The following is a 16,028-nucleotide window of genomic DNA, read 5'->3' as shown; positions in this document are numbered from 1 at the left end:
AGTTTCATGCTGTTCTGCTTAATTAGGAGCGTGTCTGACTATGAAGCCTTTGAAAATTAACATCTGTCTTCTGCAAAGTGCTATGAAGAACATGTATAGTAACATAAAAAAATAAAAGTGTAAAATCCTCTGATTCTAGATTTTTAGGGTCATTTTATTTAGAGTTGAACTTTTCAGTATTGAACTAACTTATTGATTTTTATATTTTTGCCGTTCCTTTTCTATTGTTGATTAACCGCGACTGTCCTTGAGTGACTGAAAGCACATGCTTGCATCAGGCAGCACTGTAGTTAATAGTGAAATCAAGTGTTCTGATATATATCCCTTGATTATAGAAAGAAAAATGGGTAACATTTATGTCCTGAATTTACTTGACATTATACAGTTCTGAAATTTTACTAACTATGCCATTTATGTTGCTGAGATTTCATTACAAGATGACTGATCACCCAAGTAATGTGCCATAGATCCTATCTCTGTAATTGATCAGATGACGCCCTCTGTATATTTTCTGTGTGCACAGAAACTTGAGCAAATATGTTTGTTCACTGCGTGAAAATTAAGTGCTTTAGTTTTCTTCAATTTACCTCTGTCTTAGAGGTCAACAGCCAAAAGATAAGAGCGAGAAATTGCTTCAGTAAGCAAGTATTTTATGACCTGCAGTGGGTATAAACTCGTAGCAAAGAAATACTGAGAAGATTATTAAATAATTAAAAAAAATGCTTAGCTTATGATGTCAGCAAGCAATGTGTATATCAAAATCTTAATATGGATGTCTTTTAACAGTGTTACCCTTAAGCATAACTGTAGAGAGCTACGTGCATATCCAGAGCCATAGGTTATAGACCCCTTTAACTCTTCATAAAGGATCAGCATAGTTCTGTGCATTAGCTCTGATGGAAATTGTATTTTTTCATCCATAAAGTCATTGAACATGGAAATATGTTCATTGAACTAATACAGCATTAATTCATCATGTTTTGGCTTTTCCCGTTGGGGGACGCCACAGCGGATTATCTCTTTCCATTTCTTCCTATCCTCTGCATCTTGCTCTGTCACACCAACCGCCTGCATGTCCTCTCTCACCATGTCCATAAACCTTATCTTAGGCCTTCCTCTTTTCCTCTTACCTGGCAGCTCCATCCTTGGCATCTTTTTCCCAATATACCCATCATCCCTCCTCAGCACATGTCCAAACCAACGCAATCTCGTCTCTCTTGCTTTGTCTCCAAACTGTCCAACATGAGCTGACACATACTGATTCCTAATCCTATCCATCCTAGTCACACCGAGTGCAAATCTTAACATCTTTAACTCTGCCACATCCAGCTCTGACTCCTGCCTTTTTGTCAGTGCCACTGTCTCCAACCCATATAACCTAGCTGGTCTCACTACTGTCTTGTAGACCTTCCCTTTCACTCTTACTGGTACCAGTCTGTCACAAATCACTCCTGGCACTCTTCTCCACCCTGCCTGTACTCTCTTCTTCACCTCTCTTCCACATTCACCATTACTCTGAACTGTTGATCCCTATTACTTAAACTCGTCCACCTTTACCAACTCTACTCCCTGCATCCTCACCATTCCTCTACCCTCCCTCTCATTTACACACATATATTCTGTGTTAGCCCTGCTGACCTTAATTCCTCTGCTCTCTAGAGCATATCTCCACCTCTCCAGAGTCTAATCAACCTGATTCCTACTCTCACTACAGATCACAATGTCATCAGCAAACATCATAGTGTCCGGGGCCTCCTGTCTGATCTCATCTGTCAACCTGTCCGTCACCACTGCAAATAAGAAAGGACTCAGATCCTTGATGTAATCCCACCTCCACCTTAAATGGATCTGTCACTCCCACTGCAGTCTTCCCCACTGTCACACTACCCTCGTACATATCCTGTATCACTCTTGCATACTTCTCTGCCACTCCCGACTTCCTCATACAATACCACAACTCTTCTCTAGGCACCCTGTCATATGCTTTCTCCAAGTCTACAAAGACACAATGCAACTCCTTCTGACCTTCTATGTATTTCTCCAATAACACTCTCAGAGCAAACATCGCATCTGTAGTGCTCTTTCCTGGCATGAAACCATACTGCTAATCACTAATCACCTCCCTTCTTAACCTAGCTTCTACTACTCTCCTCCCATAACTTCAAGCTGTGACTGATCAATTTTATCCCTCTGTAGGTTCATAGTAGGCTATCTGCCCTAGGGCATTTATAAGCCTAGCCAGAGTGTGTGTGGCTTTCGCCACCCATTTTAAATTAATTTTGCTATGCCCTTTTTCGAGGTTAGTATACTGTGCCTCTGTCTAACAGTGACACAAGTGATACCCGAGGTAAACCTACGATCTCCCTTCCACTCAAGATTCCTCTTGAAGAGAGTCAGAGGGACTCTGCCTAACCTTGGCTGGGATTTTATTCCAGAGTGAAGGAAGCCTCTGGGTTATGAAACTCCCCTCCAGCATGTCCTATTGAACCTCAGCACAGAAATAAAGTCTCTTGAGCGCGTAGCTCGATGGGGATTTGGATTTTCTGAGGTGCAGCATGTCCATTAATTCCGGGTTGGACATGGCTTTATACATCAGGCACAGATTGCCTCTGAGCAGGCGGTATGCCACTGAGTAGAGCTGGAGTTTCTTTAACCGGGCAGCATATGGCATCTGTTTGAGCCCTTTGATCCTCTTGGTGAGGTACTTTTGGGGTCTTTCCAGTTGCTGCAGGTGTCTGGTAAGGTACATCCCAAAAGGGGCATTGTACTCAATTATGGGTCTGATGAGGGATGAGTAAAGAGGCACGATGACCTCCCCTGATCTAGATGTGAATCCCTTCATGATTAGGTGGGCTATATAAAATGTTTTTCTATCCACTTTGGCCACATGGCTGTCAAGTAAGAGATTGCTATCAACTTGGATCTCCAAGTAGTTACTGCAGCTCTGCACATCACCCTTATTCTTGAAGATAGGTAACAAAACACTTTTTCTCCACTCCTCAGGCATCCTCTGACTTTCCAAAATTTCATTAAACAATCTAGTTAAAAATTCCACTGCCATTTCTCCTAAGCACCTCCATGCTTCCATTGGTATGTCATCTGGGCCAACAGCCTTTCCATTCTTCATCCTCTTCATAGCTGTCCTTACTTCCTCCTTGCTAATCTGTTTCACTTCCTGATTCACTATCCCCACATCATCCAACCTTCTCTCTCTCTCTCATTCTCTTCATTCATCAGCCTCTCAAAATACTCTTTCCATCTACTCAACACACTCTCCTCTCTTGTGAGTACATTTCTCTCACTATCCTTTATCACCCTTACTTGCTGCACATCTTTCCCTGCTCTGTCTAGCCAATCGGTGCAGGTCCTTTTCTCCCTCCTTTTTAGTGTCCAATCTCTCATACAACTCTCCATATGCCTTATCCTTAGCTTTCACCACCTCTCTCTTTGCCATGCGCCTCATCTCCTTATATTCATGTCTACTTTCTTCATCTCTTTGACAGTCCGACAGCCTCTTCCTCTGTATACTCTCCTGTACTTCCTCATTCCACCATCAGGTCTCCTTGTCCTCCTTCCTCTGTCCAGATGTCACACCAAGCACCTTTCTAGCAGTCTCCCTTACTAGTTCTGCTGTAGTTACCCAGCTATTCGGTAACTCTCCACTGCCTCCCAGTGCCTGTCTTAACTCTTCCCTAAACTCCACTTCACAATCACCCTTTTTTAACTTCCACCATTTAATCCTTGGCACTGCTTTCACACTCCTCTTCTTGATCACCAACGTCATCCTACAGACCACCATTCTATGCTGCTTAACTACACTTTCCCCTGCCACCACTTTACAGTCGCCAATCTCCTTTAGACTGACCCAACTTGTGGAGCATATGCACTAAAAACATTCATCATTACACCATCCATTTCGAGCTTCATAAACATCACTCTGTCAGACACTCTCTCTTCACATCTAAAACACTCTTGGCATATTGTTCTTTAGTATAACCCCTACCCCATTTCTCCTGCCATCCACACCATGATAGAGCAATTTGAACCCGTTTCCTAAACACCTGGCCTTACTTCCCTTCCATCTGGTCTCTTGCATGCACAATATATCAACCTTCCTTCTCTCCATCATATCAGCTAGCTCTCTTCCTATACAAGTCATATTGCCAACATTCAAAGTTCCTACCCTCACTGCTACACTCCTAACCTTCCTCCTCTCTTCCTGCCTTCGGGCATGCCTTTGCCACCCTCTTCTCCTTCGGCCAACAGTAGCCCAATTTCCGCCAGCACCCTGTTGGCTAACAGTACTGGTGGTGGTCGTTGTTAACCTGGGCCTCGACCGATCCGGTATGGAAATATGAAATTTTCGCGCCATAAGTTATGTGGCAGAATTTTTATGCTGGATGCCCGTCCTGACGCAACCCTCCCCATTTATCTGGGCTTGGGACCAGCACAAAGAAATGCACTGGCTTGTGCATCCCCAGTGGCTTAATTCAACAAGTCTATATTATATAATCGAACTTTCAAAACTTCGAATCCCATATGTTCGACAACATATGATCGAAGTACAAATAAATAATAAACAAAAAAAACTTACCTTAACTGTGCAGGTGGGGGGTGGGGGGGTGTGGCAAGCCGCCCTGCACCCCCCATGTGGGGGTTGCACCCCCCAGACCCCCCTACATAAATTTACCAACTCCGAGATCGCACTTCAGTGCAGAAAAGGGAAATTCTCCCATTCTGCACTGAACGGCGCCATTATGCTTAACCTTCGAACATTTGAAATGCCGATCATATGGTGTCGACCATATGACATTCGACATTTCAAGCGTTTGAGGTTCTAATAGGAACCCAAATCAACACATCAATTTGTATGTGCATCGGCAGCTGTCCTTAAATGTCGAAGCATAGAAATGGTGACATAGGGTTTGCTCAAGTAATGCAGTTCATTGGCTTTAAAAAAAGGAGTTTTCATAGCACTGAAATGATCTTAGAAATGGCGCAACAGGTATCAGACTTTTAGTGCAGAAGGCCGTACATTCTGCCATCACACCATGTAGATGGATTGCTGACACTGCAGTGCAACATAAAGGGGTACAGCATTCCTGTGTGTGTATCCTTCAGATGAGACTTTAAACTGAAGCCCCATCTGCTTGAGTTGGTGGTAGCTTAGGTGGATGTAAAAGATCCCATGGCAGCTATCCAAAAAAGTAGAGGAAATTCTCCTTTGTTGTTTGTCTTTTGGCTTTTCCTGGTTAGGGGTCACCACAGCGGAACTCCGGCCCGCTAATGATTAGCAGTAGATTTTCATGAACGCCGAGGGGCCAGTCCAACCTTCAACGAAGGCACGCCCATTTACGCATGTCTTTCGAACGCCGGAAAACCGCGGGGAGGACATGCAGACTCCACACAGAAGGCACTCCAGCCGAGAATCGAACAAGAGAACCTCTTGCTGTGAGGCAACAATGCTACCGCTGCACCACCGTGGAAGTCTCTGTGGCCAAGTTACCCTTAGTAGTATAAATACCACCTTGAGTCTTCCCTGAAAAGAGGCCAGTAGCCTAGGATGAATAAATAAATAAAAAAATATCATGATTGCAGGCATGTAAAATAACCTTGCGTGGAATGTCCTGCACTCTGTTGCTTCCTTGTGAGCATAAGTGCAAGGCGAGTTGTTACTGCAGCAAGGACACTATAACATACTTACTGCATTGCTTCCACATTGTTACTCCTCTTGTGCAGTCATTTCTGAATGGTTAATATTGCTTCTCCTTTGATCATGCAATTTCAGTAGTAGTTTTCCAATCCACTGTCTATTACATTGCTTACAATGCTGTATTCACTTCAAAATACTGTGTTTTCCCATTGCCATAACCTTGCATACCCTAGCATGTTTGCAGATGTGTAAAATGATTGCATGTACAGCAGTTCCCATCGTAATTTGTTGCAACTCGGACAGCAGAACATTCTGTGTGCAGTTTGATTATATGTTTGTGCTGTCTACGATGTGTTGTTAAAATAATGCAATATCTGAAGGTTGTATTTGATCTGTTGGGTGCATTCTGTTTATTTTCACACACAACAGCTCACAAAGAGTCTGTGGTATTACCAAGACATATTTATCATTTAATATTAATGGAAAGGTGTATGTTGCTTTGTTAAAGTGAAAAGGACAAGATAGACATAACTGATTTTATTAGTGCAAGTTTCATTAAGTACTTGCCTAATTGTTCAGATTTTTGTGAATGGTTTATAATACTGTACAAGTAGCATATAAGTATAAGCTTTTAAATCTTATTTCATTTATACAGGATGTTTTCTGTAATGGTGGCTTGCAACTTTGTATTTTAATGATGATTTTTGTCATAATGACTGATTTTTGTGGATGAGTCCTAATCAGTTGCCCACTCTGCAGCTGTTTTGCTTCTAATAGTGTCCTAACACTTTTTTTTCAAGATTTTATTTTCATTAATCTATGCATAGAAATATTTCAGGAACGGGCAGTATATGTTGCCTGCCAATGTACCAAAAACAGTCTTCACCATAATTAGATATTTTTAAGATCAACTTAAACACTAAAGTAGGCATCTCTCTAGGGTAGAAGGATAAAGCCCGGACATCGGCCAGCCAACCTGGGTTCGATTTTAGTGGCTGTAGTGACTAACATAGCAGCATGGAGGAAAGGGCCTGCTCATCCTGGGAAGGGAGGGCACTCATCAATAAAAGCTTGCTAAGGGGAGTTGTGCTTCAAAGAAGCAGTTGCCCTCAGACATGGTCAACAAGTGTTTGGGATGTGGAAAGCTACGAGTAGCGCATATAAAAAGAAAAACCCACATGGAAGCACAGACTGTTATGACAGTCCTTCACAAATGCCATCCTTGCATTACTCTGGTTAATAGACCCAACGTGGATCAGCTTGATACTAGAAGGTCTGAGGGGACAAAAACATTATCTAAACTAATGCTTACTTAATAAAAATCTGATAATCTGTTCCAAGTGTCAGCTGCTCTTTGAGAAGTAAAAAGTTTCTCATTCCCGTATAGTCTCTTGCATAGGTTTTCCAAGGTGTCTGCTACATCTTTCATAATTCCAAACGTTCCACTAGGTATTTTTTCTTCTAATTGCTCGCTCTCGTGTCTGTGTGAGAGAGAGATGTATAAAGTTAAGCTATTTTAATTTAAATCTTTCACATCATTGGTTGGCAAGTTTTTCGCTGTATTCTTTCCAGTTTACTCATTCTTTCTCTCATAATTTTCAGATTTTATAGGTTGATCTCATTTCTACTACTTAGACTTTTCTCTCATCTTGGTATCTTGTTCTTATAGTCTCCTGACATGTCATGCCTAGATCCTGTTGTTAACCACTTTTGTATTTTAACAGTTTGTCTCAAAGCTTGCCACATTCTTCCACCCTCTTTCCTCTGAATGCATCACTGCAGTTAGTTTTGCACAGTAGCTGCTTTGTTTCCACATAATCTAACCACCTTCTGTGTGTGGGCTTAGATTTTAGATTGAAAAACTCTTCTTTTCCATAACATCTAAGGACGGCACCATCATCTCCCCTTCTAACCACACTAAACTTCTGGGCATTGAAATAGACAATAATGTCCACTTTGTTCACATCTCGCATACCATAAAACTAGTACACAAAAAAACTAAGCTCCCTATACAGGCATAAGTCCTGTCTCTCACAAAAAGCAAGAGTCACTCTTGCACAAAGCCACCTCCTCTCAACTCTATTATACGCAGCACCAATCTTTACCCAAATCAGACAATGTGACCTAGACGATCTAGAATCATGCTACAATAAAATAGCCAAGTTTGCTACTAACTCGACCTGTAGAACCCATCACTGTGCTGCATTAAAAGAACTAAAATGGCTTTAGCTGCCACAGCTACTTAACTATCACCAGCTGGGCACAGGCTACAGTATTCTCAAATATCCTGAAAAAAACCCCCATTATCCAACGTACTTACTATCTATTCTGCAAACCGGTACCGAAGATCCAATGAAAAATCTCTCCTCTCCATCACCAAGGCTAACAATTAATGCAGGGAAAGTGCTCTATTCCCACACCGTTGCCAGAAATAGGAACTCTCTTCCCCTATCCGTGTCCACTGCCCCCGCCACATCCATATTCAAAAACTCCCTCAAATCGCACCTTCTTAGTACCTGGTTATGCCCTTGTATCACATAACCCTACCCATACTACTGTTAACGCCCCAAATTCCTCTCTGATCACATGCTGGAGCTCTGATTCCCCGTAGGCTTGGTCATCTGAAAGGGTACTTTTAACTGTAGAATCATACTTGATATATTTTCTTCTTTTACCAATGTATAACTGATATTGTCTTTTTACCCATGTTCTATATCTTTTTACCTTTATTTCTTGTTATATTACTATGCTCAGCATACATGATGTAACCTGTTTTGTGTATTATGCTGGATGTACTGTATCTGTATAACTTTATGTTGGAGTTTTTCTCCCCGGGCCTACGCTGAAAATGGACCTGGTCCATTTGGAATTTCCTGGTTAACAAATGTAAAATAAAGTCCTGAACATTGTAGCTATTCTTGTGTAGTGTGCAAAGCCTGTCTGAAGATTTTTCCAAGAGGGCACTGTTGCAGTAGTCTACATCTTGAGTAAGATGGGTATGTTTAAACTCTGATGTAGTGCTTTTATAAACTGATAAACATGCTAAAAAAGGCATGAGACAAATGCCTGGTGCAGCCATGGCCTCAAGCTCAATGACAAAAAGTGCAGTGTCATCCCTTTGGTAAAAACTCTGTACCCATGAACTACCACATAGGCAGCAATCTACTTAACACCAAATGCATGATAAGAGACCTTGGGACCCAGGTGGACAGTAGTCTCTCCTTTGATAGTCACATCACCACAGTAGTCAGGAAGTCCTTCTGCATGGCACACCTCATCATAAAAGGGTTCTCATCCAGGAAAAGAGGTAATTGTTCCACTCTACTCGTCACTCATTAGTAGAGTACAATGCCCCTTTTGGAATGTACCTCACAAAGAGGATTACTGGCCTCAAACAAATGCCCTACACTAACCGCCTCAAAAAACTCCAGCTTTACTCCGTAGCATATCGCCTACTCAGAGATGATCTCTGCCTATAACGCTATGTCAAACCCAGAGCTGTTGGACATGCTACACCTAAAGAAATCCCAATCTCTGCAAGCTACACGCTCTAGGGACCTAAACCTTGTCACCACAATAGACAGGACACGCTGGAAGGATAGATTCCTGTCCCAGAGACTTCCTATACTCTGGAACAAGCTACCCATCTATGTCAAGGAAAGTTCTTCATTAGCACTCTTCAAGAAAAATCTTGATGAGTGGATGGGAAATAGGAAATACACCCCGGGGATTACTTCTGTGTCTCTGCTGGACAGTGGCACAGGAAAATAACTTTCTTGGATGGCATAAGCTATGGTACCTTGCTGGCTAGGCTTACGTAGGCCCTTGGGCCGATAGCCTAGTACCTACCTATAAATCTATCTACACTAAAGACATTCAGAACAGTGACTATCCCTGTCAAGACTGTATGCCTTCAATATGAGTATGCAACATACAGGAAAATTAATAAAACATTCTTAACGTGCATTCAATTAAAAGAAAATCTATAAGATACGTTAAGCACGCATGAGAGTAAATATATTGAATATGCAGACTTAAATGCTTAATGTGGGTGACTATTTCCATACATCTCTAGAAATTCTCTTTGATCACACAGTATAAGGGAAATAAAATACTTTGTAGATGTATATTCTGTTAATTTCTAAAAATGTCTGTCAAAACAGAAACCGCAAAAAAAGCTTTACAAATTGACACGTCTGATCCCGAGGTGCATCTAGGGACAATTTCGGCTTTTCATCAGGAACAAATGAGCTTGCTGTAATATACTTTCAGAAAATAAAAAACTGAAATCCATACACTGGCTGAAAATAGATCACAAGATTGGCTCATTATACTGACTAAATTAATCCATCCTCCAAATGTTGCAGAGCCTTCTACTGTATTCATTCTGCTTATTGTCATCTTACCTTTACTTCTCTATTCTGAAGGATATGTTTTATATAAAAAAAAATGTATAACAATTCAAACAAACCACAAGTTTGGTAGTAACTGCGGAAGACTGCTCTTTAGGTCTCTCCAGCTGCAGCAGTGAGGTTTCTCACTTAGAAAATGCAGGGACTCCAAGCCATGACCTACACGGACAGGCTGAAAGCCCTGTCACATTACTCTATCTTGTAGGCTGCTGAGAGGTGTCTTGTGCCTGGCCTATAGGGCAGTCTCCAACCCTGCCCTAATGGAAATGCGCATCCGCACGTCAAATGGTACAAGAGTCACTCCCTCTGTGGATCTCAACCTACCTTGTGACATTTAACAGGACATGCTGGAGAGATGGATATGTCTCACAGAGACTGCCGCTTCTCTGGAATAAACTTCCTATTCATGTAAAACGGAGCAACTCACTGACCCTGTTCATACTCAACCTAGATAATTGGATGGGAGATGGGAAATTCACCCCCAGGGATGGTGCCCATATCTTTTATGGCCTGGGGTATCCGGTGTTGATCTCAGACCAGCTCTGTTTGCAAGTTTGTTTTGTAAACTACCCAGAAAGAACAAATGGGGGGGGGGTTACTTGGGATGAACATGGCTAGGCTTGTAAAGGCTTTAGGGCTACTAGCCTAGTAACCTCCTATGAACCTATGTGCAGTTACCATGTAGTTATAAAGCTTAAAATGACTGCTAAATTATGGCAAAGGTTATAAAACTTGTATGAAGTAACGATCATCTTAAGAACACCAAACTATATCTAGTATGTTCTGTTCCCTGTTGAGATTTTAGTGTGCAGCAATTGTTCCTGCACATGTGTTCTAAATTAGTATGGTTGAGTAAATGTTGCCAAGTCTGTTTACTATTGTTGGGGGTTGTGAATTTACCAATGTGGTCTACGGGAGATTATTATCTGCTACACAGATTATAGTATTGGTGTCATCATTAAAACTGAAAGAATCATGATCTCATAGCCTTCTTTTTAATACTTATCGTAATGCCCTTACCTGATTTTATTATTTTTTGAACTGTTATGCGTGGAGACCTGGGTGAATGGGCGTACCTTCGTTGAAGGTTGCGCGTCAGGGCTGGCAATTCTGTACGTAAAAAATCAACTGCCAATCATTAGCGGACCGGAGTTCTGCTGTGGCGACCCCTAACCGGGAAAAGCCGAAAGTCACAACAACAGTAACCTCTTTTACACCCTGACAGAACTGGGTTCTAATCATTGTTTTATTAACCATATTATAATTTTCAATAAAAACTCCTCTTGCATTAATGACGAGCACAGATCCCATTTTTATCACCTTGCAAAAATCTAGCGTTGTATTGGTGAAATATTTTATATCGAGTGTAAAAATTCTGTTCCGTTGGCTTGACATGGGCACACTTTCCTAAGTGCGTATGCTCAAAATTAGGCTTGGATATTCTGTAAATTTCCACTTTATTTAAAACTCTGCCATTGTCGTTTAGGTGTTTACCCAAAAAATTTTCATTCACAATGATCCCTACTACTGCTACATAATGTATTCTTATTCTCATGTATAGTGTCCTCGTATAATATTCCAAGATACCATAGTTTCATAAGTTCTTCCTGTTCACACACATTCTTGCTGTTATCTCGGTTATGATTCTTGGAGTTTCAGTGTGCACTCCTTTTGTCAAAATAATGTCAGCCAAACTATTATGAAAGTAAGGATTATATTTATAAATAGGAGGATTTCCCTACCTTTGCATGCTTTCCCTTGGGTGAAAGCTTTATGATGGTGAATCGCATCCTTCCATGGATTTGGAACGCAGAATGCAGGATGCCTTGTCCTAGTTTCTGAACTGTAATGTGGTGGCAATACATCCTTGATACCTCCCTTATGTAGGGCAAACTGTCTACATGTTACTTGGTCTCTGAATCTGGGCTGCAGCCTGGCGCTTAAGTCTGCACACCCTCACCTGGGTAAAGGAGCTCTCTGTCTCACTCCCTCCCTTTCTACCTCTTTGACTAAAGGCTGCAGTATTGTACTAACCACCACCACACCCTTACCCAGGTAAAAAGAGCCGTCTGTCTAGTACTGGCTCCCCCCTGACTACAGGCTGCAGTATGGTACTAAATAACCACACCCTCACCTGGGTAGGAGGAGTTGTCTGATGCTTGCTCCTTGACTGCAGGCTGCAGTGTGGTACTAATGACATATCCTTACCCAGGTAGGGGGAGATGTCTGATACTATGTCCTTGGTGGCACTAGTTACTTATACCCTCAATTGAAAAGGGAGAACTGCCCTGTACAATACTGCCACCATAATGCAGCCACTAGACCAGTAATCACTGCATTTTTACCTGGACAGGGAGAAAGGTTTGCCTGGTAGTGTACTGCAGAGACTGGGACCAAGTAGGAGTCTGGTGACAGTCGCTCTTCTGCATAGAGAGATGTCTGGATTGATGGTCCTGCCCCGGGCTTTGTCATATTGGTATCCAGTTTCCATGTAATCCATTGGATAGGAAATGATGTTTGTAAGACACTGTTATTGGTGAGGCATCCGCACCCTTCCCTGGATAGGGTTAGTTTGCCTGTAGGATATTAGTCCCGCTCCCTTAGCTGTTTTTACTGACAGCAAGTTCCCAAAATCTCTCTGGGACAGAGCACTCCATCTATATGCTATTTATTGGTTAACGCTGGTAGAATATTGATGCAAATTGACCGTTTTTACATTACATTCAGATCTGGTGTACATTTATGCATGACAAAAAATAAAATAATTCAGTCGAAGAAATGAGTGTACATAAATAGAGGTGAATTTCAGTCAACATTTTAATGGTTTGCATGTAATAGTGCTGCAGTTAATAGAACATACTTGGTTGATGATCACAATTCCTAGATGAGACTTGCGTCCTTGGGTTTGTAGCAAGTGTGTAGGCTGAAGCTTTACTCATGGATAGTCTCAGGGCTGTCTAACTTTACCTTTGCTAAAGCATGTGGTACGTGGGGAGTCCTTTTCTGAAATTAATTTGGCAAGTGACTTGTAGGTACTAGGCTATCTGATCGAGGACATTTATAAGCCTAGCCAGAGTGTCTGCTTTCGCCACCCCATTGATTAATTAACTGAGCTTCTGTCAAGCAGAGCCAATGAAGTGATTCCAGGGTTTTTTTTTCTGTTACCCATCCACTCGTCAAGGCTTCTCTTGAGTGTTAGTGAGGGGCTGTGCCTAATGTAGTTAGGAATTTTGTTCCAAAGCATGGTGACTCTCTGTGATGGGAATCTATCCCTCCAGCATGTTCTATTTATTGTTGTGGTGAGGTTTAGCTCACTAGAGCACGTGGCTCGCAGTAACTTGGATTTCTTTGGGTGGAGCATGTCCATCAATTCTGAGTTGGACATGGCTTTGTAAGTCAGGCAGAGATCACCTCTGAGTAAGCGATATGCCACTGAGTACAGCTGGAGTTTTTTCAGTCGGGCTGCATAGGACACAAGTTTGAGGCCAGTAATCCTCTTGGTGAGGTGCTTTTGTGGTCTTTCCAGCTGTTGGAAGTGTCTTGTGAGGTACATCCCAAATAGGGCATTGTATTCTATGATGAGTCTGAGTGACGAGTAGAGGGGCACTATAACCTCTCTATTTCTAGATGCGAACCCCTTAGTAATTAGATGGGCCGCATAGAAGGATTTCCGAACTACTTTGGTAATATGATTGTCAAAGGAGAGATTACTTGTCTAACTGGGTCCCCAGATTTCTTATTACCTCTGCTGTATTAAGGGGGCTGCCACCTATGTGGTAATTCGTGAGTGTTTCGTTTTTTCCCCAAACGGAATGACTATGCATTTTTTGGCATTTAGCTTGAGTCCATGACTTTGACACCAGGTGTCTGTCTCAATAAGGCCTTTTTTTGAAGGATGTCCGTGTCAGCCAGAGAATCCATTATGGCTCCCAGTTTGCAGTCCTCTGCGAACTTGTTTAGCCATAGTCCTCGTGTTTGCCTGTACTTCTGGGAAATATATGCCGAACAGTAGGGGTCCCAGAACCAAGCTTTGCGGGACACACTTGTGACTGGTTTAGAGTTGGACCTGGAGCACGCTATTCTTACCGTGTGAGTTCTGTCTGTGTAAGCCAGTTGGCAACCCATCTTGTGACGTAGGGGTTTATGTTCAAGCTGGTGAGTTTTTCTATACTACTCTAGTGAGGAATGGTGTCAAATGCCTTGGCGAGATCAAGGTAGGCTGTCTGAACCACCTTTCCCTTGTCTATGGCCTTTGTGACTGTCATGAAGAAGTCAACCAGGTTTAGTAGGCATGATCTGCCCTTAACAAAGCCGAACTGGGTCAGGTCAAGTGTTTGGAGGTTCCCAATGTCTTTGTTAATGAGTTCCATGATTATGCGCTCCATAGCCTTGCAGACCAGGCTAGTCAGGCTTATGGAGTGATACTTACCAGGGTTAGTTGTGGCCCCTCCTTTGTGGAGCCGAATAAGTTGCTGTGCCCCATTCTATGGGCACGTAGCCTGTGGAGAGGCTGAGGTTGAACAGCGTGTTTAGGTGGGGGGTTAGTTCGTTCTGTAGTTCATGCAAGACTCAACCTGGAACACCATCTGGCCCCATTGATGCTGTGTTTTTGGCTTTTGAAAAGACTGTTTTCACCTGTGCATCTGTGATTTCCAGGACACTACACTTTTCCGGTGTTGTTATTGACCCTTTTGAAGGTGAAAGGGAGGTGAAGTTTGCACTGAATCTATCTGCCAGGATGTTGGCAGTATCAGTAGGTTCAGTATATTTTGTACTAGCTGAGAGCATATCTGCAAGTTGTCACTTAGTTCTTGACATAGCTAAAGAAGGCTTTGTGGTTATCTTTCGAATCCTTGGCTATTTTTCTTTCGAAGTTAGCCTTGGATGAGGAACCTTAGTTTCTTACTGATACTGATCAGGGATGTCTTTCCTTCTTGGGATTTGCTTTTCTTCTGAACTAGTTTCCTCCTTTTGTTGTATAACCCATTTATGGCAGGGGCCCACCAGACTTGTTCGCTTCTCTTAGGGGAGTGGGTCTTGGTTTTGCTAGGGATGGCATGATCCATGCATCCTTGTAGGTGCTCATAGAGTGCAGTTGTAAAGGATTTTGCATCTTGGGCCATGTCCTTGAGCTAAATCAGCAGCCTTGGACCCCTTCTAGACCTTTTGTAGTTTACATGCAGGTAGCATCTTAGTGGACCAGTGAGAGATTATTGGATGTTTTTTGTCTGAGTATTGCTGCAGTTTGGCTTGGCATTTGATAGTGTCCATCCTGGGAGAGTTGGCAGTGGAGAATTTGGCTGCCTTAGTACGATTGCAGGTATGCTTGTCTGTTGTGATGGATTTATTTTATACTTGCTTGTTTTTATATATGTGGCTTCACACTGGAAAGATGTTTTTTTCATTTGATGCACAGGATTGACATGTGGGTGTGCACCCAGTTTGTCAGTAACTGAGGAAATTGTTATGCAAGAGTGGGGCATCCTGGGTGCTATAGCATGTGGTATTAATTAAGAGTAGGGAGGTTTTATCTGTTTTGTTACATCCATATTGTTTGCTACAACAAAAACAATGTTCATTTAAGTTTTATGTCCAGGACAGTAGAAAATGAGCACCTGTTAGCATCATAGTAAGAATGTGTGTGTGGGGATAAGTACACAATGGTTTGAGGAATGATTATTTGTTGTTTTGAGAAGTACATGCATGCATAATTGAGTAGCCGGGTGTTGCACAGTAATAGTTAGCAAGACAGGCTTCTGTCACATTAGTATTAAAATGGGTGCTGGGCTGCTCTTGTTATGCACCTCTTCTATAAGATTGCCTTTTCCACATGCATGAAAACTGTGTGCTGTAGTTCATACCATAAGATTTGGGTTAAAAATATTTTATTCCTTATTGCTAATAAAATAAATCACATGGGGTACTGCCTGTCACCATATCCCGAGATTAAAGGAATTTTCTTT

The 16,028-nt window shown here is 42.1% G+C and overlaps 1 protein-coding gene across 2 annotated transcripts in view; it reads left to right on the top strand.

Moving 5' to 3' along the window:
• LOC122806608 (2-acylglycerol O-acyltransferase 1-like) overlaps positions 1-16,028 on the top strand; it is a 158,949-nt gene that overhangs the window by 26,574 nt on the left and 116,347 nt on the right. The window lies entirely within an intron of this gene.

The sequence above is a fragment of the Protopterus annectens genome, chromosome 7.part0, assembly GCF_019279795.1.
Source record: "Protopterus annectens isolate FY-2018-M chromosome 7.part0, PAN1.0, whole genome shotgun sequence".
Lineage (NCBI taxonomy): Eukaryota > Metazoa > Chordata > Ceratodontiformes > Protopteridae > Protopterus > Protopterus annectens.
Note: the sequence above shows the minus strand (reverse complement) of the source record. Positions and strands in the feature narration are given on the sequence as shown.